This window comes from Lissotriton helveticus, chromosome 10, assembly GCF_964261635.1.
Source record: "Lissotriton helveticus chromosome 10, aLisHel1.1, whole genome shotgun sequence".
Taxonomy (NCBI): domain Eukaryota; kingdom Metazoa; phylum Chordata; class Amphibia; order Caudata; family Salamandridae; genus Lissotriton; species Lissotriton helveticus.
The window spans coordinates 129,873,847-129,897,265 of NC_136071.1; the positions used below are offsets into that span (position 1 = coordinate 129,873,847).

The 23,419-nt window shown below is 46.6% G+C and overlaps 1 protein-coding gene across 3 annotated transcripts in view; it reads left to right on the forward strand.

The window, feature by feature from the left end:
* The window catches only part of GPR146 (G protein-coupled receptor 146), a 146,465-nt gene that overhangs the window by 112,342 nt on the left and 10,704 nt on the right, over nt 1-23,419 (forward strand). Inside the window, exon 1 of one of the 3 annotated variants that reach the window (XM_078664927.1) lies at nt 12,722-12,923. The exons of the other annotated variants lie outside the window; for them this stretch is intronic. The gene's annotated coding sequence lies outside the window, so the exon portion shown is untranslated. Of the gene's footprint in view, nt 1-12,721; nt 12,924-23,419 lie in introns of those variants that run through there. 3 annotated transcript variants of the gene reach the window in all.

Here is a 23,419-nt window from a genome sequence, read left to right on the forward strand (position 1 = left end):
TTTCTCAATGATCCCAGCGGCCTCCAGCTTTTTTAGTTCCTCCTCAACTTGTGGCCGTAGGTGGCACTCTATCCTTCGATGTCGTAGGGCGACAGGTTGAACCGTGGGGTCAACATGCAGATGGACTTCTTTCCCCTTGAACCTTCCAATGCCCTCAAATACTTCAGAGAACTCCTCCAGCAGGTGTCGTATGGACTCATGATACACACTGAAAGCAAATGTCACTACCCCCAAGTCTTCTGCAGCACGACACCCTAGGAGCATGCCTTGGCCATCTTCGGTGACGTATACATTGGTGTTGACAGTCCGCTCTCCATGAGCTAGCGACGTCTTGAAACGCCCCAGGATCTTAAGAGGGGTGGCTTGGCCATAGGCGAACACTGTGATGGCTGACTGGTGTAGCGTGGGTGCGAGGCACAATGTCTGGTGAAGGGCGGCTGCCATGATGTTAATGGTGGCCCCAGTGTCTACTACCGCCATGACTTCCTGAGCCCCTACACGAATGTTGCACTGTGGTAAGCGTTGCGCTTTGCGGGGGGCGGTACCAATCATGTGCACCTTGTGGACTACCCGCTCTTCCTCCTCATCGTCGTCCATATCACTTGGTGGTTTGTCTCCCTCCGGCACTGCATTAACCATCTGTCGTGGCTTGCGGTATTTCTTGGCTCTGCATACCTTCTCAAAATGATTAAATCGCCCACATCCGGAACATCTTTTTCCTTTTGCTGGACACTCAGCTGGCTGGTGTGGCGGTGCGCCACAGTACCCACACGTCTTGGCCGTCCCCGCCGTTGCAGTGCGGGGTCCCTTCTTGTTCCATCGCATCACGGGCTTAGTTGTCACGGCATTAACCGGTTCCGTTTTCACGGGGACTTGAAGGGCCGCCTCCATATGAGCTGCTCGGGCTTTGGACAGCTCCTTGGTGCGCCCCAGGGTAAGGATATCGGCGAGGGACTTGCCAGACTCCTCTAAGATGCGTTCCCGAAGTTTAGCGGAGGCACACCCCTGAATCACTTGACCCCCTTATCTCTTCCGTTTAGTCCTGAAACCCACACGTTGAGGCAAGATTTTTTAGCCTTGCATGGTACGTGTCCAACGATTCATCTGGAAGTTGTCGGGCTTGTCTGAATATGAACCTCTCATAGTCCTGGTTGGCCATCGGCTCAGAATGCCCATTGAGCGCATTGATTAATGTGTGGTGGTTCATTGGCGTGGCTTCTACAAGTGTTTTGGCAATGTTATGTATGTCTTTTCCTCCTAAGTGCAACAGCATTGCTCTTTTCTGGTCTTTGTGTACTTTAGTGGCCTCGAAGAAAATTTGTAGACGGTCGACCCAATCTTTCCATTTGTGCGCGAGGGAGGATAGCGATCCTTCTACTATGAAAGGCTCCATGGGGGGTATTTGCGACATGCTTCGGGTTCAGGAACTCTTGGCTGTGTCTTTTCAGGAATGCAGCAGTTCCCAAGAGTGTCCCTAGCGTGTGGTAAAAAGTGGTGACAGGCTCTCCTCTCCCCCTGGGCACTCAGGTGACTTCCTCGTGGCAGGGCCGGTGCACAGGGCCAGTGCGTGCAACCTTGGAATGCTCCTAGTAGAAGCACGTGTGCGTGTTAGCACCAAGGGCAGTTCATTGCCTGTTCCTCCTTATGCTGTTTTCCCCAATGGTATGGCCTGCCTCCACAATAAGTAGGTGCTCCCCAGCGTGTAAGTGTTAGGCCTGTCTATGTGGCACTGGCTGTGGCCAGACAGCAGCCCCTCGCGGTGTGTATCGGGGCCGGCTTGATGCTTGAATGGGGGCGGCTTGTATTGTGGACTCCTCCGGTGCTGTGCAGAGGCCTGTGCCGAGGCCTCCCGGTTTCACCATCACGTGGCGGCACTATCGCTGGCAGGAGGGGTCCTGTGTGCCCCACGCGCTTCGCATCGTTGGGCGCGATGCGCCGATCATGCCTGCAGTCTCCCTCAGCCGCACGTTCCTGCGAGCGGGTGGGGCAACGCCGACCACTGGAGCACCACGCGGGCGGCACCACACAAGCTGCACACAGCCGCGGCAATGGGCCACGCGGCAGGCGGCTCCTCAGGGTGGGGCTCAGCGGCAGCCTCACCTTATCGGCCACGCCGGGCCATGTCGACCGCACGTCTCCGCACAGGACAGGAGTGCCACTCGGGTCTCTGGGCGGCGAGCAGCACTATACGCTCACGACCCCCTCACTAAGCTGCGAGGGCACGCCCACCCTCATCGTCAAATGTTGTGTTGTGCGCGTGGGCAGCGCCAACACTTGCAATGTGCAATGAGGTACACTGAGGGGCACACTTTTATATTAATAACCACAGGAGCCCGTGTTCATGGTTAACCTCATGGGGTTCGCCTCTGTCGCCAACTGGCCGACGTGAGCACGTCCCATTACTTTTATTAACTACGGGTCACATGACCCTCACGTTCGCGACGTGCCGGTGTTGTCACAAGTTGCGACATCACACAAACATCACCGTGCACGAAGAGGCAGCTGTGGGGCGATGCATAGGGTCAACTGATTGTAACAGCATTAGTTTGTGGTTTCCAAACAGAAACAAGCTGTTTTTATCAAACATCCTTTACTCAGCTGCGATGCATCAGATTTCACGAGGTGCAGTCCAAATAACAAGAGGAATTGGTGCCAGTAGACGCGAGAACTGTAGAGCAAGAGGATGCCTAGATCGCTGTGTATCCTGGGAGATGTAGGCGAGAGAGGATGTGGGGAACAGGGACATGGCTGCAGAGAATGAATAGCTGCGGCTGCTCCAGCCCCAGATGGGGAATAACAATTCCTGTTGATCTGTTCTGTCATGAGGTGAGTCGCCCCTTCCTGTGAGTTCCTTTAAACCTGTGCATTCTACTCAGCAGGGTTGGCACTTAATTAAAGGCTTTCTTAAGGCGACATTGACACACCGCAGAAGGCTCTACAGAAACCCATGCCGGCAGTGGAATACGTTTTCAGGCCTGAGCATCTTGATGTACAAGTTTATGCACTGCTACTCAACCTATCACATCAATTAAACATGCATTGGCAAAGCCAATACGTCTGGTTTATGAATGCACTGTCATGCCAGACCTAAACATCCATATCTCCTACCATCTTTGATGCTACCAGAGAAAAACTTACATTATTTAGCTTTCCAAGACAATTTAAAAGCATTACAATGGCGTATATGTGCCTATGAAAGTTCTAGCTCAAGAAGCTGGATACATAAATGAAATCACCACAGCTGTGTGTAGTGCAAGCACTATTTTTTTGGAACCACATAACTTCTGCCGAATCAAAAGCTGTACTCCTGGCTCCCAATCTACGGGCAAAGCCAAGACCCAGCTCTTGGTGGTTCCCACATAATTGTCTGGAGACAGCTGCACTGTCAGGCCAGAGCATAAAAAACCATAAACCACATCACTTTTGTGTCTTCCTGAGTACAGTAGAGGCCCCTCTGCAATGTTCCGTGAAAAACAGATACGCAAGAGTGGGGACAGGCAGCAAAGTCCGATGAGATACCCAATGCCACCATCACAGTGTCAGGTGCGCCTGTAGATGAAGTCTCACGAGACCAAGAAGAAGCTGCAATCTTGCAAAGCCTCAGGGTCTCCATTTTAGGGTCAGGCAGGCCATATCTGCAAAAAACTAATCCCAATATGGCAGCCATCATATGCTCAGTCTAGCATTGAAGTCCTCACAGATACATAATCATGGATTCCTCATATAAAATATAGGTTATTGTTTCTTAAATTTTTAACAAAGAGCAGCACTTCATTTTAGCGTATATTAATATCTACTGCACCACAGTACATGGAATACATTAGTTTCTGTTATAAATATTGTTTCAAAAGAGACCTTTTCTGATAATTACTAACAAGCCGCCTTGTTTTGCCAAGTTAGTATGTAGCACTTTTTACACTACATAGAAAACTTCCTAATTGCTGCTTTACATCTGTGCAACACAGCTACTTAATCGTCCACTAATGTTGTTAAAACCCTTATAATTCTGTTCACAAACCACGGGGGAGAAAACCTTGTGAGCAGTAGCACCTGACTTAAAAGAGCATGTAGAAATCCCCAACAATGACAACCTGTCATAAAAAAAGAAAAATGCGATCATGTGAAAAACACAAAAAGGAGGGGGGTCGCTGGGGAAAGAGCGCAGCAATTTCCCTTGATACTATTGTCACATTGGTAGTGACAAACAGGTCTTTGTGATGGAGAGCTTGCAGTGGTGGGGGCATGAAAGGGGCGCTAAAAGCTCTCTTTACTTACTATTAATCTGAGCACTACCCTTGGACTATTCGACCACCAGACATATTATATCATTAGGGTTCCCCGTTTTATGTTATTTATTCTCATGACATTTCCATCTGTATTTATCCATATTTAATTTTGGCAACTTAAGATGCTTTTATCCATATTTATTAAGGGTTATGAGTAAAAAATAAAGCTGAAACTAGTATATTTTCACATTTACCCAATAAATATGCAGTCCTGCTTGAATGCCTGCCAGGTTTTAGTGATCTGAACACCTGCAGAAGATAAATCAATGTACTTATATAAAAATTATGCACATTTCAGTATCAGCCTTGTGCATATCTACTGCTGTGTACGCCTCTCTACTAAAATGCCTTTCTTTTTTAACCCCCTTACCTATCAATCCACACAGTTATTGGCCTGGCACTCGTGGCAAAGTGTATTTAGAATCGCTTAAAAAGCCCCCAACTTCTGTTTCTAACCACATTTAAAAATAAATACAGACAAGAAAATAAATGTTTTTCTGTCAGTATTTATCTGTAAATATCTGTAAAAACAGAAAACAGGGAGCCTTATATGTAATATGTTAGTGTCACTGTCCCTATATAAAAGTATGTCTTTAATTTACCTACTTGTGATATCTCTAGTCATCAGTAATAACAAATTGCCATTGTTGTTCTAGTGTAATGAATTAACAAAGTTGCTAAGTGGCATCACAGTGCCTGCTTTCAGAGTCTTCTACCAAGGTGAAATGCAGGTCATGGAGCACAATTACAGCTGCAGTGTGAATAAAGCAACGAAAACTGAATTTTCATTCTTCTGATCTTTATTTCTCAAAGGTATATTGATGAAGCACATATGAGATCTGTTTTTTTTTGTTGCACACTAAAGGTACTTACAAGTAAAATAGAATGTCTTTGCATTTTATCAACACATGATTAGCCCCTTCATTTTAGTTTAATCTGATTTATATTAAACTGATTCTAATAACTTTTTGCAACAAATTAGAGAATTTTGATGTTTAATTTCACAATAGATTCTGCTTTTAGTCCTCTCTGTAACTATGATACGTATTTTATATGAAAGAACAAGACACCAAAGAATTGAGCAATTTGACAAAATGGTGAGGGGTGTGATTGTATTATAAGAAATAAAATACCCTCTGACGTACATTGTACGGGTATTGCAAGTCGGCTCTAAAGTTCCATTGCTCATACAACTTGATGTGATTCCCAGAGACAATGTGCCTTACAGCCTACAGCTTTGCCCCCAGCATGGAACATAAGTAGCTCATTGTAAACTGATATAAGTTGTATGTATTCCAGAATGTTAGAAGATCAGTCTTTTTCAAAGGAGGCCATTTTCAGATTTAGGGAATGCTAAAGTTGGAGTAGTGTGGAGTAGTGTGGCTCACTGGTTAGAGGCGGCAGGCCTGAGAGCAGAAGTCAGCCTGGGACCAGGGTTCAATTCCCGAAGCGGCAGGGTCATGGACCTTGGTCAGCGGACTCGATAATTCTCGCTTCGGTGCTTACTCTAATCAGGGGTTCCACTCGGCAACTCTGGGCATTAGCTTGCCTAATCTCCACAACGGCCCCACCAATTCCGGGGATGCCTGGCTCCACCTTGGGGACTCCCAGCAAGGGACCATCCCACAGGGAAAGCCAGGACGGGTTCCCCAGAGTTATACAGCGCCGGGACGCCCCGTTGCTGGGGCAGCTGTGCGCTTTACAAGTATACTACAAGTATACTACTACAAGTGGAGGCTGGTTGTTTACTCACATTAAGGGATTGTTGCCGATGGACGCAGCATTATTTTTGCACCTAGAGGTCTCTAATGGATGATCTTGCTTGGTTCTCTGTTTCTGCACATAGGGGCTCTAGTGATGGAACTTGCTGGCAGAAACTGGACGTTTCTGCAAATTACAGTCTAAAATGATGGATCTTGGCGAGGCATGGTTTCTGCATATAGAGGTCTCTAATAATGGATATTTCATGTAATTGTGTTGCTTCTGCCTATAGATGCGTTAGTGGTGGAGCTTGCTGGCAGAGCCTGGATGTTTCTACAAATTACAGTCTTCAGTGATAGATTTTGCAGAAATGTGTGAATCGTTTGCATCTGGAAGATCGCATGATTGGCGTGTGTAGTGCAGAAGAACAGCCTAAAGTGTTTGTGCATCCAGTGTATAATGAATTTCATGTAATCGCTTACTGTGTCTGATTTGGGACACACTGTGTGTTACTAGCTGTATTATTGTAGCTGGTTCAACTTTCCCCTGAACTCTAGGGGGGCAGTAGGCTTATCTGGGGTAAGTGGGCTGAAATTTAGCACTCTGTAGTTCAGGAAATGGATCCAGTTGACAGTAGGTGCCAGATTTAGACATGTGTTGGCACAATGATAAAACCAGCTTAAGAAAGCCATGATCTTTGCTGATTTGAGAATCACGCTTAAAAAGCTGCAGAATAGTCCCACTGGACCCACATCCTGGCCTGAAATAAGATTCTAAGGTGTCCAGGAGCTGGTGTTGGAGGATGTGGTTATATATCTTTGTAGCCATCAATCCTTCTGTTACTTTAACCATATAACTAAGAATGTAACTTGCGAGGGGTAAGCAATCCAGTCCTACGTTTAGAGCTGTCCTGAAACGTGTACTTTCATTTTTCCAAATGCCTTATATTTAGGTGCTGAGGGATTATGATGCTCATTTTCAGGGAGACGATTAACTAATTGCATCATCTGAAGGAGCAGGTCTTCTGGTGTTTGATGTGACTTTGTTTTAGTTATTATTTTCTGTGGTCTGTGCCAAGGCATTTGAATTGAGTTTTCCTTTGGTTACTAGAGGCTCTGTAACTGTGAGTGAACCTGACTTCTGAACTAGGTTATTTGTAGAGTTACATCTTCCTTTTTAAGCAGTGCTTAATTTGAGTCGGTGCTTTCTGGTGCTCAGGACCAATACTTGATTGGTATCCTGTGCTCGGCACCTAATTGTCAACACCATACTTAGAACAGTCTACCACATGGTGGCGCTGCTCATCTAATTTATAGATGAGCAGAATCACTGTTGTTTAGGAATACAATATGCATTAAAATAGTGCTAATACCTGCCTCCCCAAACATTCCTTTAGCTTTGGGGACCTGGAATAATCTGAACTGGCACATTTACATGCGAAAGAGATGGTTAGTAGTTGTTTCCGCAGTGATTACTAGGGCGATGGGTGGTGCAAGCTGCAGTGGCCTCCTGGTCAGAGCCCTGGCACTTAATATTTTACAAACTAATCACTGCTTTTAAGGCGGTTCCTGTGGGAGCAGTGGCCTGATGCATTATCCTTTTCCTTTGCATAGGTAGTGGTGGTTACATTTCTGTCTGTCAAGCTCTTATCCCCTATCCCGGTTAGACAGTAGTTCTTCACTAGTGTTCAGTTTCTGCTTCTATTTTAGGTAAACTGCTCTTTTTGGTGATGTTTGACAATAAAAGATGTGATAACAGATCTTGTTGTACGATAACTGGTTTTTTTTTGTTTTGTTTACTCAGGGTATCTGTGATTTTTTTGTTTTTTTTATATATACTTTTTTTTGGCAGAATCTGGTTGGTAGTAGAATTGCGTTCCATATAATTGGTGTCCTTTTTTGGAAGCAAAAATAATTTGATGACCAGAGCAGGGAAGAGGAGCACTCATTTTCTCCGCCCTTTGGATACGTTCATCAACATTGTGACAAAGGGGGGCACGATTACGGATATTTCTTCGAGTATCTGTTTGGCCATCGATCAGTGCTTAATTTGTAACAAAAAAGTTGCCAGGGCTCTCATAAGGAGGGCACTGCAGCTTGCACCACACATTGTCCCTGTGATACTGCCAATGATAGTAACAACACAACTACTAAATATCACACTCCTCAAAGGGTTACAATTTGCACTATTTCAGGCCTCCAAACTTATAAGAATGGCTTGGGTGGCAGGTAATAGTTAATTTTAATGTACTTTGAATTAATAATTAACTGTTTTGGTTATCTCTAAATTAGTCAGACAGCGCCACCATGTGGCAGGCTGTCACAAGCGCTGGTGATGACAATTAAGTGCTAGTGCCGAGCACCGGAAACCACCGGCTCAAATTATGCACTGCCATCGATGTGGTGGAAGGATCCAGGTTTTGATAAATCAATGGTGTGTGACATGTTATAAGTCTTTTGGAGTGTGAAGTACAATTGGGGTCTTTTTAGAAGAGGGTTTACTTTCGGTAGAGGCACTGGAGGTCTAGTGCACTTACTGTGTGTTTCTATCTTAGCACTTCTTCCTTGTATCATATATCAAGTCATTACTAAAGTTTCACAGCTCTGTAGCTTGAAGATAAGCGGGTAAATGACCAAAATAGTTCATTACAGTTGTTTTTGCCAGCTACACTTCTTTAAGTGAAGTGGCTTTGTTTTACGTTTGAAAACTCGTACATTTGTTGCTGCTGCTTGGTGTGTTGGTCCTGGTATATCAGATAGTTTGCAACTTATTTGTTATGCTTCTCGGGGTGTCTGTGTACCAGCTAACTTCTGTGTTCGTTCATTTTGTGAAGTCTGTTGTATTGTGGGTCCTGTTGAGTCTCTACGTGGAGTAGGTCTTTACGTGAGTCTGATTTACGCTTTGTGCTTCTAGATGGGCTGTTAAGAAGAAAAACAGAAAATAATCCAACCATGTTTATTTATTTGGATTTTGGCCACATGTGCTATTTTTGTTGGAGAAATGTCTGTACTTTTTCCCTTAAGTGGGTTTAAATGTTAACTTGTTGGAATAGCTGGAAATGGAGTATTTTCAAGTCCTGTTGTCAGCTAGGAATGTTTATGAAACACAGATTTTTGTACTCCAAGGTATTGCGTTATTTTTTTATCCTTGTACGGCCATAAAACTCAGTGCAGCAGCGGCATTGCCAAACTGCACATTTTCCGGACGTTGTGCAGTTCTGGGGACTTGCAGCTGAGATGGTGGTGCAGGTCGTCTTCCAGATGATTTGGAGGGATTGAAGGAGTTGCTAAGGTAGGCCTACTTAACCAACCACCATTTCTGCGCTAAGCATTTGTGTATCATCTGCGACCATCTGAAACTACAGCTGGCGGTGTTCGATGAGCTGGGTCAGCAGCGTCAGACCGCTGTTCCCTCATGCAATAGTTTGGGACTCTGTGAATTTTGGCTTCAGAGCACCTTGTCGTGGTTTTATGATTGTGCTTCTTGAAGGATGATCGACTCTATTCCACACTGTCTCTGAGACGAACACTGGGGTGTGCGGACAGGCGGAAGAGAAGTAGGCCAGTTTTGTGTTCTTCATCCCAAGTAGGACTGGGATACGATGCAGCTGTACATTTACTGTTGAGTTAAGTCCCTCTCAAGGGAGGGGGTGGGGAGGGGTCTTAAGCCTGATTGCAGCTGTAGGAGAGGTTATGTTGGTCCACATATAACCATACTTGTTTTCACTTCACTCTCGAATACATTTTATGTTGAAGGTGGGTCAAGATCAGTCTGTCAGTGTCAAACCAGGATTGGTTTGGGGATTTTATACCTTGTTTCAAGCATGTGCGGATTGCTTCGTTTATGGGAGCTGTATTGGGAAAGTTTGTGATTTCCGGGGCCAGTGTTGCAAGGTCATCCATAAGGAATGCTGTTGGTCATGGTTTGGCCCACTTTTGGGGCTTTTGATTTCGTTGGGCAGTTTTACTACCTTCCTTCAAGATCATGTGTTTGAAGAAGGAGATTGTATTGTATTGTAATTGCATTTATATAGCGATTACTACCCCTGACGAGACATCAAACCTCTTTTTCAGTGAGATTAAAGAATCTGTTGCTGCAGAGGCTCATGGTGTTATCTATGGGCATTACTGATTGTCTGCTGTTTCCTCTCAAATTACCTTTGATAGCACCCAAAGCAATAAAACGTAATGAGGTTTTAGCACAGCTTTCTTTGTTGTGCGATTTTTGTATAGTGCTGCATTCACCAGTGAGTTGGCCTTTTGGCACTGTCGTGGTGTTGGTGGAAGTTGCCCTCTGCACTTGGCATTAGTCTAACATCAACATTATAATGCATCATTAGTCATGCCTCAGAATTTTTTGCCAAAAGATATTTCTGTGTATTGTGGGTATGGGTTTGCAGGTGTTACCAACAGCTCTTGCCGACTCCTTTCACAATAGCTTGTGTGTCTTTGATGGCATCACAAGTTAACAAACAGGCAAGTTGACTCAGTGACTAAAACCCTTGCTGCTGATATCTGCTTCGATAAAGGTCAGAGGTTGTTGCCTGGCAAGTACGCCTCAGCATTCCAGGTTTTTAAGGTTAGCAAAAGGTGTAGTCTCAAGTTGGCTCGTAGAAACACCTGGTATTGGCAATGCCTGGATGGGAAAGTCCAAAAAAGAACAATTAATGGCCAGAATGCTGCACAATGTCAAACCTTCACCCAAGTACAGAGATCTGGGCCTAAATCCATCGTTTTTTTGCTCCCCATACCATTCCAGTTTGGATCCATCCATATGCAAATCAGTCGTGACCCTGTTCCCCATGGGAACAGTCCAGGATGGAGTGCCTGGTCAAGTCCTCCATGGACCGGAAACAAGCATCCTGGGATCAGTTTCAGGGCATCACCCCTCATCAGCCAGGCTAGCTTGAATCCAGTAGCATGGAGAGCAAGGGACACACGTGGGAAAATCCAGCAGTCCTGACTGCACAGTTACACCAACAGATTCACACAACCGCTTGGAAAATCACCTCCGAACTATTGAACGCAGCCATTCCATACTTGTGCCACATTGTGCGCTATGCACATGCCAAATACCAAGAACACCAAAGCAGCTGATTAAAAAAAAGTTATTATTAGGTATTCTCCTGTCTGTTCCTGTCAGCCCTTGGACTCCTCAATCAGATCTTGTGGTCATCCTTAAGTCATGTGAAGTCAGTGCGCCTGGGGGCAAGTTCCTCAGAGCAGCCGTTGTGTTTTTACTCATGTCTGTGCCAGCACAAGAGGAAGTCATCTCGTTTTCCACATCACATTAACAGATCAGATGTGGTTCTGCTTACCATGCGTGTCTGTGACATCCTGTTTCCATCTCTAGTACAAGATCCTGTGCACTTTATTCGGTCATAAACTGCCTGTGTTTGGAGTTCGACGTATTCTGTTATAATGTAGCTCCTGGTAAGCATTATGTAGCATTTTTTTGCACCTCTTTGTTGTTGCCAGTGGAACTTGTATCTTGTCTCTGTGTTTTTGTTGGCCAGTTACTGTTGTGTGGTTCTGGGAGAAGTATGTGTTTCGCCAATGGGGTGTGTTCTCATTTTGTGAAGTTTGCAGCGCTTTGAACTGAAACAATGTGTGTTTGCTATGTTTGATCCGTTTCTGGCATTTTGTGCCTCCCTTTAAGTTTTCTGGTAGTCATTGGTTTTTTTTCTCACGTACACTTCTTAACCCCTCTCAGAGGGACAACTTGATAGGCCGCGGGATCCTCTGCAAAGTGCCCTTGTGCTTAAAATGCACTTGCACCTGTCATAAGGAAAGTGCGGATTAAAATAATCACTGCATTTCTGCAACTGTTTGAAACAGCGACTGCTTAAAAAAGTGTAATTCCAGAAACCTATATTGTGATTCAAATTTGAATTTTAAGAAGAATTTTTACTGTTAATTATTAACTTTTGAACTTCGCATCTAGGAAAGGATGGTGCAAGTTTAATTACTTTTAGTAGCAGATATCTGTTTATCCCAGCTACGTCTCAGAAAACAATTCTAGCAAACACGAAAGTAACAAAGACAACAACCACGAAATAGATTTCCAGGACTGGCCCTCTTGCACAATTTTTTTTTTTACCAAACGCGGGCCATACTTTGAGGTGCAAAACGTTACTTCCCAGTAATTAGATCACTCTGAGCCGGCTCTTCCGGTCCTTGCATCCATTTCAAATAACAACAATGGAAGCCGAAGCAATGAGTGGAACGAGGAAGTGGACGCCGGGAGGCGATGCGTGTTCACAGGAACCTGTTGCACGGCCTTGCATTCCCCTGGCGCCGTCACCTGGCCCCAGGGTTGGCCCTGTGGTTTCCCCAGCGGAGGCATCTGTCATTGTTTTCCCGCCGCCCCTTCACGCGCACACAGAGCCTCCATTGTGCGCGCGGGCTGCGGACGCTCGCGCCGCCTGTAATCTGCACCCAGATACACTCTTGCTTGTTTACCCCCCTTTTTTCCAACAAAATTCCTCTGCTTGTTGAACTTCCCCGTGACCTCGCATTCTTCTCGGAGATTGCAAGGGCCGGTATGTCGCAGCGTACTTTCTGAAGGGCCCTTGAAGCTGGCCGGAGCGGGCCCCCGGGGTGCAGCGGTGTCTTGAGGGGGGGGCTCGCCGCGCTGTCCAGTCAGAGAGCAGCCTCCCGCCTCTCAGCCCGTGTGCTGTAAACAGCGGCTGGGGCGGGGCCTAGCGCCGCCCGCCCCAGGGAGCTTGGAAGTTTGTGTCTTATTTACTAGGCGAAGAAACAAGTGCAGCAGCGACACTGGCCAGCACGCTGCCGGGAAACGCGGATGGAACGCCATGCTGGCCGAGGAAGGGGGTCGTGTCCGTCCAGAGCCCCCCTCTGCCTCTCCTCCCCCGCCCGTCCTTTAGCTACTCTTGAGGCCCCCGGGGCTAGGAGAATGTGCGGCGAGGAACCGGAGGTAGGCTGTGGCGGGGCGTGCTCTCTGACGTGGGGAGGTCTGTGGATACAGCTGCGAGGGATGCAAAAGGCTGCAGGGAGGGGGAAGCGATGGGACATTGTTGAGGAAACTTTTTATTTATTTTATTTTATTTATTTCGACTAGAGATGGAACCATGATGGCTGAAAATAGCCCTGACACATTGGCGACTCCGTGCCGCCCTTTTAGGCGTGTGCACATCAAACTGAGTGCACCAATTAAGTTATAAATACTTCACATAGCATGTCAGCCTAGTCATGTATTTTTTCAATGTAAATGTTTTTTTTTTCTTGTAGTAGAAGGTATGTGGTAATCGTGACGCAGGCATTGAGACACGTTTGTTTCTCCTGCTGAAGGTACAGGGCGTGCAGCAGCTGTGCCGGCTGTCAAGGCTGTCTCTTGTCTAATGATTGTTTATGTATAATAGTCGCTGTTTACTCCCAAGTGGCACAGTGTGACTCACGGTGTACTGTTACAAAATGCGCACTCGGAACAGCCCGTCTGCTGGTCCTGAGCACAACTAGCCATTAGGTTTCCAAACAGTCTGCGCTTTTAAAGATCAGTGTTTATTTGACTGTGGTGCTGCTCAGGGCACAGATGCAAAAAGAACAGATGATGGATGGAATGCTGAACAAATCTAACATTCACCCCAGTCACAGATTTGGGTTAAATCCATTGTTTCTTTTTGCACGCCAAGCCATTCCTGTTTAGACCCAGCCATATGCATATCAGTCTTGACCCTGCTCCCCATGGGAACAGTCCAGCCCGAACTGCCAGCTAGCCTGGCTGATGAGGAGTGAAACCACAAAACCCGGTTCCAGGATGCTTGTTTCTGCTCCGGGGAGAACCTGGCTTGGCAATTTAGACTGGACTGTTCCCAACTGATTTTCATATGGCAGGGTCTAAATTGTGGTGGCAAGGTGAGAAAAAGAACAATAGATTTAACCCAAGTCTCTTGACTGGAGACGAATGTTTGAGTTGTTTCGCATTCCGTCCATCCTTTGTGTGTCTTTAGCTTTCTCGCCTTAAGTGCGCCGGGCATCCCAGATGTGGGTTCTGTGTTCACTGTACCAATGGATTCAAGCCAGCCTGGCGGATGAGGTGTGATACCTAACTGGTCCCATGATGCTTGTTTCTGGTCCAGGGAAGGCCTGGCTTGGCAGTTCCGGCTGGACTGTTCCCATGAGGAGTAGTGTTAAGACAGATTTGCATATGGTTGTGTCCAAACTGGGGTGGCATAGTGAGCAAAGGAACAATTGATTCAACCCAGGTCTCCCTGACTGGGGTGAATGTTTCATTTGTTCCGCATCCTGTCCATCATTTGTGTGTCTTTTGCTCAGTGCACCAATTGTGAGCTAGAAGTAATAATGTGAACTGAATCCCCATGACCAGAATTACCTTTTTTGAAGGTTACCTACACTTAATTTACTCCTGTAACGAGGTAAACATCGTGGAATGGGAAATAACTACTTGGACCCAAATGTACCAGCTGGTACATTGAAGAGAATTCTCAATTCTGTGGGGTTGAATACATTTTTTAACATCTTTTTGTTATTAAAATGAAAAAGCATGATATACAGTGCATGTGTTTGTTTATATGGAGGCAAACACATTGGGCATCATTCACAAAGGCCCTCCCTCCGCACCTGTGTCAGAGGTCCAGCAGTCGGGGGGGGCCTCTACTCTCAGGGGAAAATCTACTAAATGAGAATTCTCACTGCATTGCGGAGATTCCGCCCTGTGTAGCAGGCCCATTATGTTAATGGCATTCTAGAGAACTACCTCATAGCATCTTAGTTCGTGGGTTTAACTCAATATACCACTTTCTTTGAGCAGGTGGCTCGCATTACATGGGGGAGTGGATGCTTGGTGGGCAGGGCCGGCCTAAGGCATGTGCAAGCTGTGTGTACCTGCACAGGGCCGCCAAACCCCAGGGGCCGCCACGCCAATATATATCCTTAGATACATATTTGCGTGGCGGCCCCTGGCAGGTATTTGGCGGCCTCGGGCCCCCTACCTACACTCCCTGCTCAGGGCCTCCGTGAGCCTAGAGCCGGCCCTGGGCAGGGAAGGTAAGGACAAGTGTTTCCTTGCAAGGGGAGCATTACATGATCTAGCCTGCAATGCACTGCTTTCTCCAAGCAATTTTACCAGCCTCTTTTCCCAGACAGTAAAATCTGGCCCGGTGTTCCTACTCCCAGTAAATAAGGAACTCGTAATAGTGCATAGAGGAATCCCACTCTGGGATTCTGCTCAGCAGAGCTCATCGTTATGCCCGATAACCTTTAATTTTTAAAGATGGAAAGATTTTTGGGTGATGTGCTAAATCCATAGAAAAATCCAACCGTGGATGTTCTCAGAAGTGCCACTTCCCCAAGAAGTGAAAGAATTTTCTGTCATTCAAACTTTAAATTGGGCTTCAATCTCCATAGTTCCATGTCCTGTAAAGTGTTACTATAGAAACACTTTACACAATACAGGTTTATTTTGATTAAATTAACCCTCTGAAGGCATTTTAAATAATATGTTTTCCACAATCTTCAACTTTAAAGAGGTGTAGCATGGACAGCTGTAGTGTGTACTTCCTCCAATGCCCTATGTCATACATCCTAGACCGGCTTCAAAATGTCCTGACTTTATAATTATTCCATATTCTCAGCCTAACTGTAATAATTGCTAAAAGTATTTGTTTTGTGAACAGTTGCCAGATTCCCTTTTAGGCCCTGGTGAAATTTTACAGTAGGCAATTTGGTGTTCTTTTTGCTTCTAGTAATTATTTTGAGTAGAAAATGTTTCCCAGGAACAGCAAAACAATGAGCGACCAACATCTGCTCAAAGCAGTCTCTTGCTGGTATGCTCTGACATACAAGAGCTGTGTGGTCTCTTGCTGGTATGTTCTCACATACAAGAGCTGTGCAGTCACTTGCTGGTATGTTATCACATACAAGAGCTGTGCAGTCACTTGCTGGTCTTTTCCGATATACAAGAGCTATGCACTGTCTCGCTGATATGTTCTCGTATTCAAGAGCTGTGTGGTATCTTACTGGTATGTTCTTGTATTCAAGAGCTGTGCGTCTTGCTGGTATGTTCTAGTATACAAGAGCTATGCAGTCTCTTGCTGGTATGGCCTCGTATACAAGAGCTGTGCGGTCTCTTACTGGCATGTTCACGTACACACTGTAATGTGGAGGTCGTAGTACCAAAAACGAAAGTTGGAATCTCCTTCTCACCAACATTTTATCATTTTGTCTCAGCCCGGGCGTCGAGGCTAAGGGTGGAGAGGACAAGGGTGAGTGCCTGTTTGAGCCTGTTCAAGACTGGTCAGGGCCAGAAATGCGGCCCATTTTCCCATTCATTAATACCCACCATATCACCATAGATATGTACCTATCTTTGTGTATTGCTTTGTATAAACATGTGAATATGTTGTTTAAAAAAAATCATCTTTGGTCTACATGTACCTGCTTCCATATTGCATCCACGTACCTCCATGTTCTTGGATCTGTGTGCCTGTTACTGGTCTCCTGAAAAAGCACATCCAATGCACTACACTGTTTCTCATCCTGTACCTCTATCAATATCTTTAATCTGCATATACTTACCCCCTTTATGCATCTATGTACTTTCAATGTACGTATGGATCTATATATTTATCACTTTTAATTTAGCATATCCAATGCACTACCCTATTTCTCAGCCTATACTTGTCTCAATAAACCCTTTCTTGACTCTCTCCTACTCTACCCCTCCTTGCATCATCTGACACCTCTTTTACTATACTGATCACCCAAAACAAACCTTTCTAAACTCTTCCCTCTGACTCTTCCTCTCCAAAACCCCTTGTACTCATCCAAAAGTCTTCTCCCACTGCTATGGCCTAAAAAAAGAAATCCTTCACTCTTCTATCCCCCCAACTATCCTTTTTAATCAAAATAACAGACTAACATGTTCACTTCTCTAATTCCATATTCCACTATACTAATTCACCACTAATCCTTTATGGGTTCTAGAAGAGCATGCTACTCACCAACAAAGCGTTTCAACACTTCATCATGGTTACAAGCGCTATATAAATACAAACCTTTTTTACCCCTACCCAACCCTTCTCAATCCAAATAACTGACTAACATATCCACCACTCAAATTACTTCATATTTCACTATACTAATTTTCAACACTAATCCTTTATGAATTCTGGAGTAGCCTGCTACTCGCCAGAACACCCCATCACCACTCAAATTACTTTCATATTTCACCATACCAATTCACCACTAATCCTTTATCAATCAATCAATCAATAAATCAATCATATCATTTGTAAAGCGCACTACTCACCTGTGAGGGTCTCAAAGCGCTGGGGTGGGGGGTGCTGCTACTGCTCGAAAAGCCAGGTCTTGGGGAGTTTTCTGAAGGTCAGCAGGTCTTGGGTCTGCCGTAGGTGGATGGGGTGGGTGTTCCAGGTCTTGGCGGCGAGGTGGGAGAACGATCTGCCGTCTGAGGTCGCTCTTCGGAAGCGGGGGACTCTGGCGAGGTCGGTGGAGCGGAGCTGGCAAGTGGGGGTGTAGAAGCTGAGTCGTCTGTTGAGGTACGTTGGTCTGGTGTTGTGGAGTGCCTTCTGTTAGTGGGTGAGGAGCTTGAAGGTTATCCTCTTATTGACCGGGAGCCAGAGCAGGTCTCTACGGTGCGGTGTGATGTGGCTGTGGCGAGGGATGTCGAGGATCAGGCGTGCAGAGGCGTTCTGGATGCGCTGGAGTCGTCTCAGGAGTTTGGCCGAGGCTCCTGCGTAGAGGGCGTTTCCATAGTCCAACCTGCTGCTGACAAGGGCCTGGGTGACTGACTGTTCTTCTAGTTTCAGTGGGTATCCACTTGTAGATCCTACGGAGCATGCGGAGGGTGTTGAAGTAGGAGGAGGAGACGACGTTGACCTGTTTAGTCATGGAGAGGGTGGAGTCGAGGATGACCCCTAGGTTGCGTGCGTGGTCAGTGGGTGTTGGAGCGGTTCCCTGTGCGTTCGGCCACCAGGAGTCGTCACAGGCCGAAGGGTTGGATCCGAGGATGAGGACCTCCGTCTTGTCCGAGTTCAGCATCAGTCGGCTGTTCCTCATCCATTCAGCAACGGCCTTCATTCCTTCGTGAAGGTTGGTTTTGGCGATGTGGGGGTCCTTGGTGAGGGAGAGTATCAGCTGGGTGTCATCGGCATAGGAGAGGATGTTGAGGTCGTGCCGACGGGCGAGGTGGGCGAGCGGTGCCATGTAGATGTTAAACAGGGTTGGGCTTAGGGATGAGCCCTGGGGTACGTCGCAGATGATTTCGGTGGCTTCGGATCGGAAGAGGGGAAGGCGGACGCTCTGTGTTCTGCCGGAGAGGAAGGAGGTGGTCCAGTCCAGGGCCTTCTCTTGGATCCCAGCATTGTGGAGGCGTGTTCGTAGTGTGTGGTGACAGACCGTGTAAAAAGGCGGCTGACCGGTCCAGGAGGATGAGGGCCGCCGTTTCTCCGTTGTCCAGCAGGGACTAGATGTCATCGGTGGCGGCGATGAGGGCAGTCTCGGTGCTGTGGTTGCTGCGGAACCCGGACTGGGAAGGGTCCAGGATGTTGTTCTCCTCGAGGTAGCGGGTCAGTTGTTCGTTGACTGTCTTCTCGATGACCTTTGCCAGGAATGGGAGCAGGGAGATGGGCCGGAAGTTCTTGAGGTCCTTGGGGTCCGCCTTGGGTTTCTTGAGTAAGGCGTTGATCTCGGCGTGCTTCCGGCTCTCCGGGAAGGTTGCTGTCTTGTAGGAGGTGTTTATGACTTTCCGGAGATGGGGTGCGATGGATGTGCTGGCTTTGTTGAAGATGTGGTGTGGGCATGGATCTGACGGAGATCCGGAGTGGATGGTGTTCATGATCTTGATGGTGTCATCGTCGTTGATGTTGGTCCAGTAGAGCAGGCGGTTGGTGCGGAGGTCTCAGTGGTTGTCGGGGCGGTCGTGGCGTTAAAACTGTCATGGTTGTCTGTGATCTTGCGGTGGAAGAAGGTGGCCAGCGAGTCGCACAGGTCTTGCGAGGGTGGGACGTCGTTGGTGTTGGAGCTGGGGTTGGAGAGTTCCTTCACGATGTTGAAGAGCTCTTTGCTGTTGTGCGCGTTGTTGTCTAGGCGGTCTTTGAAGGAGGCCCTTTTGGCGGATCTGATGAGGTGATGGTGTCTGCGGGTGGCATTCTTGTGGGCGGCGTGGCTGTCCGGTGTTCGTTCACGGAGCCATATCTTCTCCAGCTTTCGGCAGGTTTGCTTGGAGGCCCGGAGGTCTTCAGTGAACCAGCTGGCTTTCTTGTTGGTATGATTGTTGGAGGGGTTTCCGGAGTAGCGTTCTACCTGTCAAAAAAAGTGTTTCAACACCCCATCAGGGGGAGGGAGCGCTATATAAATACAAACCTTTTTTCCACTTCTATCCTTGTGCTATCCTTCCGAATCCAAATAACTAACTAACATATCCACCACTTTACATTTTCTTGCATGTTTCACTATACTAATTCAACACTAATCCTCTATGGGTGCCGGAGTAGTGTGCTACTCGCTGAAAAAGCGCTTTGACGCCTCATCAGGGGTAGTAAGCGCTGTACAAATGCAAATACAATATATAAGAGCTGTGCGGTCTCTTGCTGGTATGTTCTTGCATACAAGAGACGTGCATTCTCTTGCTGGTAACTCCTCATAGACAAGAGCTATGCGGTCTCTTGCTCGTAGTTGTCCTATACAAGAGCTATGCGGTCTCACCGTTATGTTGTCTTATACAAGAGCTGTGCAGTCTCTTGCTGGTATGTTCTCATATACAAGAGCTATACATGATACCAGTAAACCACATTTCATGCTATCTGTGTAACTTTACACACTTATCTTGAAATGTAGTGAAATAAATTACACAATTTCACCCACCTTGAAAAGCACCGTACCATGCTAATCTTTGTCTGTTTATGGCATGTAGACGAAATAAAAGGACCACATAGACAAAATAGCTCCTAGCCACTTATTAATTGGGAATCCTGAATCCTTTTCAGCAGAAGCACATGTAAACCCCGTAGGGACCCTGTGAGTCACCAGGCCCCAGTTTTCAGCGCTTTGTAATAATGGGCTTGTATTCACTTGAATGAAATGTGTAACATGCAGACTCAAATTCCTTCTATCTACTGTAGAATCAGCTATACTGTCTCATATGCTCAACTTGCACAGATTCAAAACATTCCATCACTCATACTGCATATTGCTCAAAACCCCATGTAGAATTAGAACCACACGGCACTTATAAGTCTAGAAATTATTCAAACATTACGATGCCAATGCATTCCGTGTTAATCACAGCCCCTCAGCAAATTACGAATGAGAGGACAATGTAAAATAATGTATGCTGGAACTATCAAAATTATGAATGCTGCATCTTCATTACCATATGTATTTTACCTTATGTTAACTTATCTTATGTTCTCGTATGTAATCTTATCTTATGTTTAATGCGCACTGTCACCCATGAGGGTATCGTGGCGGTGAGCAGGTGTGTGCGTCTAGCCTTGCCTAGGGGCCGGGTGGTTAGTTGAATAGCCAGGTCTTCAGCTTCTTAAGCAATTCCAGGAGAGAGGGGGACACTCTGATGTGCAGTTAGTTAGTTCCATGCTTTAGTAGCCATGAAGGAGAACGCCTGCCCTCTGAATCTAGTTTTGTGTATGTGTGCTTATAGGAGTTCTGAGTGGTTGGCGAAAGGATATGTGGCTGTTCAGGTAGGTGGGGCCTAGTTTCTGTAGTGCCTTGAACATATGAGTGAGGAGTTTGAACTGAATTCGCTTGTGTACAAAGAGCCAGTGGAGTTCCATGAGGTGCGGTGTGATAAGGGGTTTGCATGGGAGGTTGAGGATGAGCCTGGCTGCAGAGTTCTGGATAGTTTGTAGTCTTGTGGTGAGTTGTTTGGGGATGCCGGTGTTTCAATTGCCCAGTTTGCATGAGGGTGATCCCATTGTCCAGTTTGCTGATGATGAGGACTTGAGTGATGTTTTTTCTGGTGTTGCTTGGGAGCCATTTAAAAATCTTTCAAAGCACCTTCAGCATGTGGTAGCAAGATGCAGTGACAATGTTGACTTGTGTGGTCATGTCTAGGGTGCTTTCCGTGATGACCCTGAGGTTCCTGGCATGCGTGTGGGTCTGAGGTTGGCCGGCTATCAGTCAGAATACCATGGCGAGGTGCTCTTGCACAAGATGATGGACTGAGTGTTGCACAGTGGCAAAACATTCACCCCCAGTCACAGATCTGGGTTTAATCCATCGTTATTTTGCTCACCACACCACCCCAGTTCAAACATGGCCATATGCAAATCAGTCTTGACCCTGTGCCTCATGTGAACAGTCCAGCACGAACTGCCAAGCCATGTCTTCCCTGGACCGGAATCAAGCATCCTAGGGTCGGTTTCTGGCTATCAGCCGTCATCAGCCAGGATAGCTTGACTCCAGTGGCGTAGTGAGCACGGGACCCACGTCTGGGCATACCCTTCCCACATAGGACGAACAGCAAAAACACACAAAATGATGGATGGAATGTTGCTCAATGGCAAAACATTCACCCCCAGTCACAGATCTGGGTTTAATCCATCGTTATTTTGCTCACCACGCCACCCCAGTTAGCAACTTCAGTCATGCAGGCGGTGTTTTGAGGGACTTGCCTGAGGGGGAGAGTATGGGTAGAGTATCGTCAGTTTAGGACAGGATGTTGATGTCTTGTGTGTGGATGACGTTGGCCAAGGGGTCATGTATACATTGTAAAGGGTGGGGCTGAGGAATGAACCTTGAGGTGCTCCACAGATGAGTTTCCTGGCATCTGAGCAGTAAGGTGCCAGGGTGACAGCTTGTGTACGAGTTCATAATAAATTATGAATGCTTTTTGTGTGAAATTATGGACATTATGAAGTTATTGCTGCTAGGACTGAGTGCAATTATGGATACTGTGATTGTGTGAAATTATGAATGCTGGGACGGTGAATGGTGGGATCATGTGAAATAATAGCTGCTGGGACTGTGAAATTATGAATGCAGGGATTGTGTGAAATTGTGGATGAAGATGCTGTGTGAAATTACAAATATTATGCCTGTGGTAGTTTGAAAGCTGTAAGTGAATATATGGATGCTAGCACTATGAAATTATTGATGATGCAACTGGTTGAAGGTATGGATGCTGCGAGTATGTGAAAAATAGATACTGTGACTAAGTGAACAAGCATTTGCAATGCAATAGGTCTCGGGTTAATTAAGTTTGAGCTATTGACATTGCTAAATATTGCAACACCAACTGCAACAAAAGCTATTGGTGTTGCATTATTTAGCAATGCCAATACCTCAAACTTTAATAATGCGACACCTATTGCATTGCAAATGCTTGTTTTCCAGGTTGTTGGTACCTGTGGTGGGGCACTATGTGCGTCTATGCGCTGTACAGCAGAACACAGTTCTCAAGAAGTGTATAGTGCCCCACGCTGGTATACCCCAACACACTACAAAGGCCGGTCCTATGCTGGTGTGAGGGGGGGAATATTGGCAGGAGAAGAGGTGCGGCGTCGACAGAGTGTGAGGGGGGGGGGTAGGGGTGGACTGGGGGGAGCTACATGGTAGTGGTTATAGGTGAGAACGGGCGGGGGAAGGGCACGGGACAGCAGGGGGGGAGGGTGCAGGGGCTGGGAGAGCGGAGAAGGGTGGTGGGGGTCGCCCGCTAGGGATGAGCATGGGTCCAGCTCGGCGACGGTCTGAGGAACGAGGAAGGGGGGGGAAAGGCCGCGCAATGAGGGTGCGCGGCAAGTAAGGTGGTGAGTGGAGCAAATATTGATGGCAGAAGACAAATGCAAGTGGTGTCAATGGGCATTACGCGTCTTATATGGACCTCCTTATATACGTCTAGACCTTGTTAGTCAACAAGGGAGCAGAGATCGAGCAGTTGTGGAAGTTGATGCCCTAGAAATAAACAAGGCGAAAGATAATAGGGAGGGTGAGATCGTAGTATTCCGTGGGAGAAAGGTTTTGGAGGGTGAAGGAGTACAAGATCAGGCACTATCTCCTAATAAGGGCGGGTTTCAAGGAATGGTTTATTCCTCCAAACCGCATTGCCCCAACAGCTCAAGTGTTATGCTGTCACTGCACGCCATTTCCGTCACATTGTTTATAATAAAAGTGGCACGGACGAAGGATGCACGATTCCTTCGTGCAGATTTTGCCCCCTGGGATTCAGTAGACACAGGCGCATTCCAAGTGTAATTGTCGTAATGAACGTTTTGCTGGCTAGCAACATCCCCCAGGGTCGATGCAGTGCACTTTGGGGGTGTGAAGATGTTGCTTTTGAATACGGCCTTGGTTGTGCTGCTGGGTGGTGACTCGCACATAGTCTGGTTGTAGTTTTCGCAACTGGTACCACAAGCCCCCCCCCCCCCCCCCGAGCTGGGGTATGGCACGTCGTCCATGGTGTCGGGGATGTGG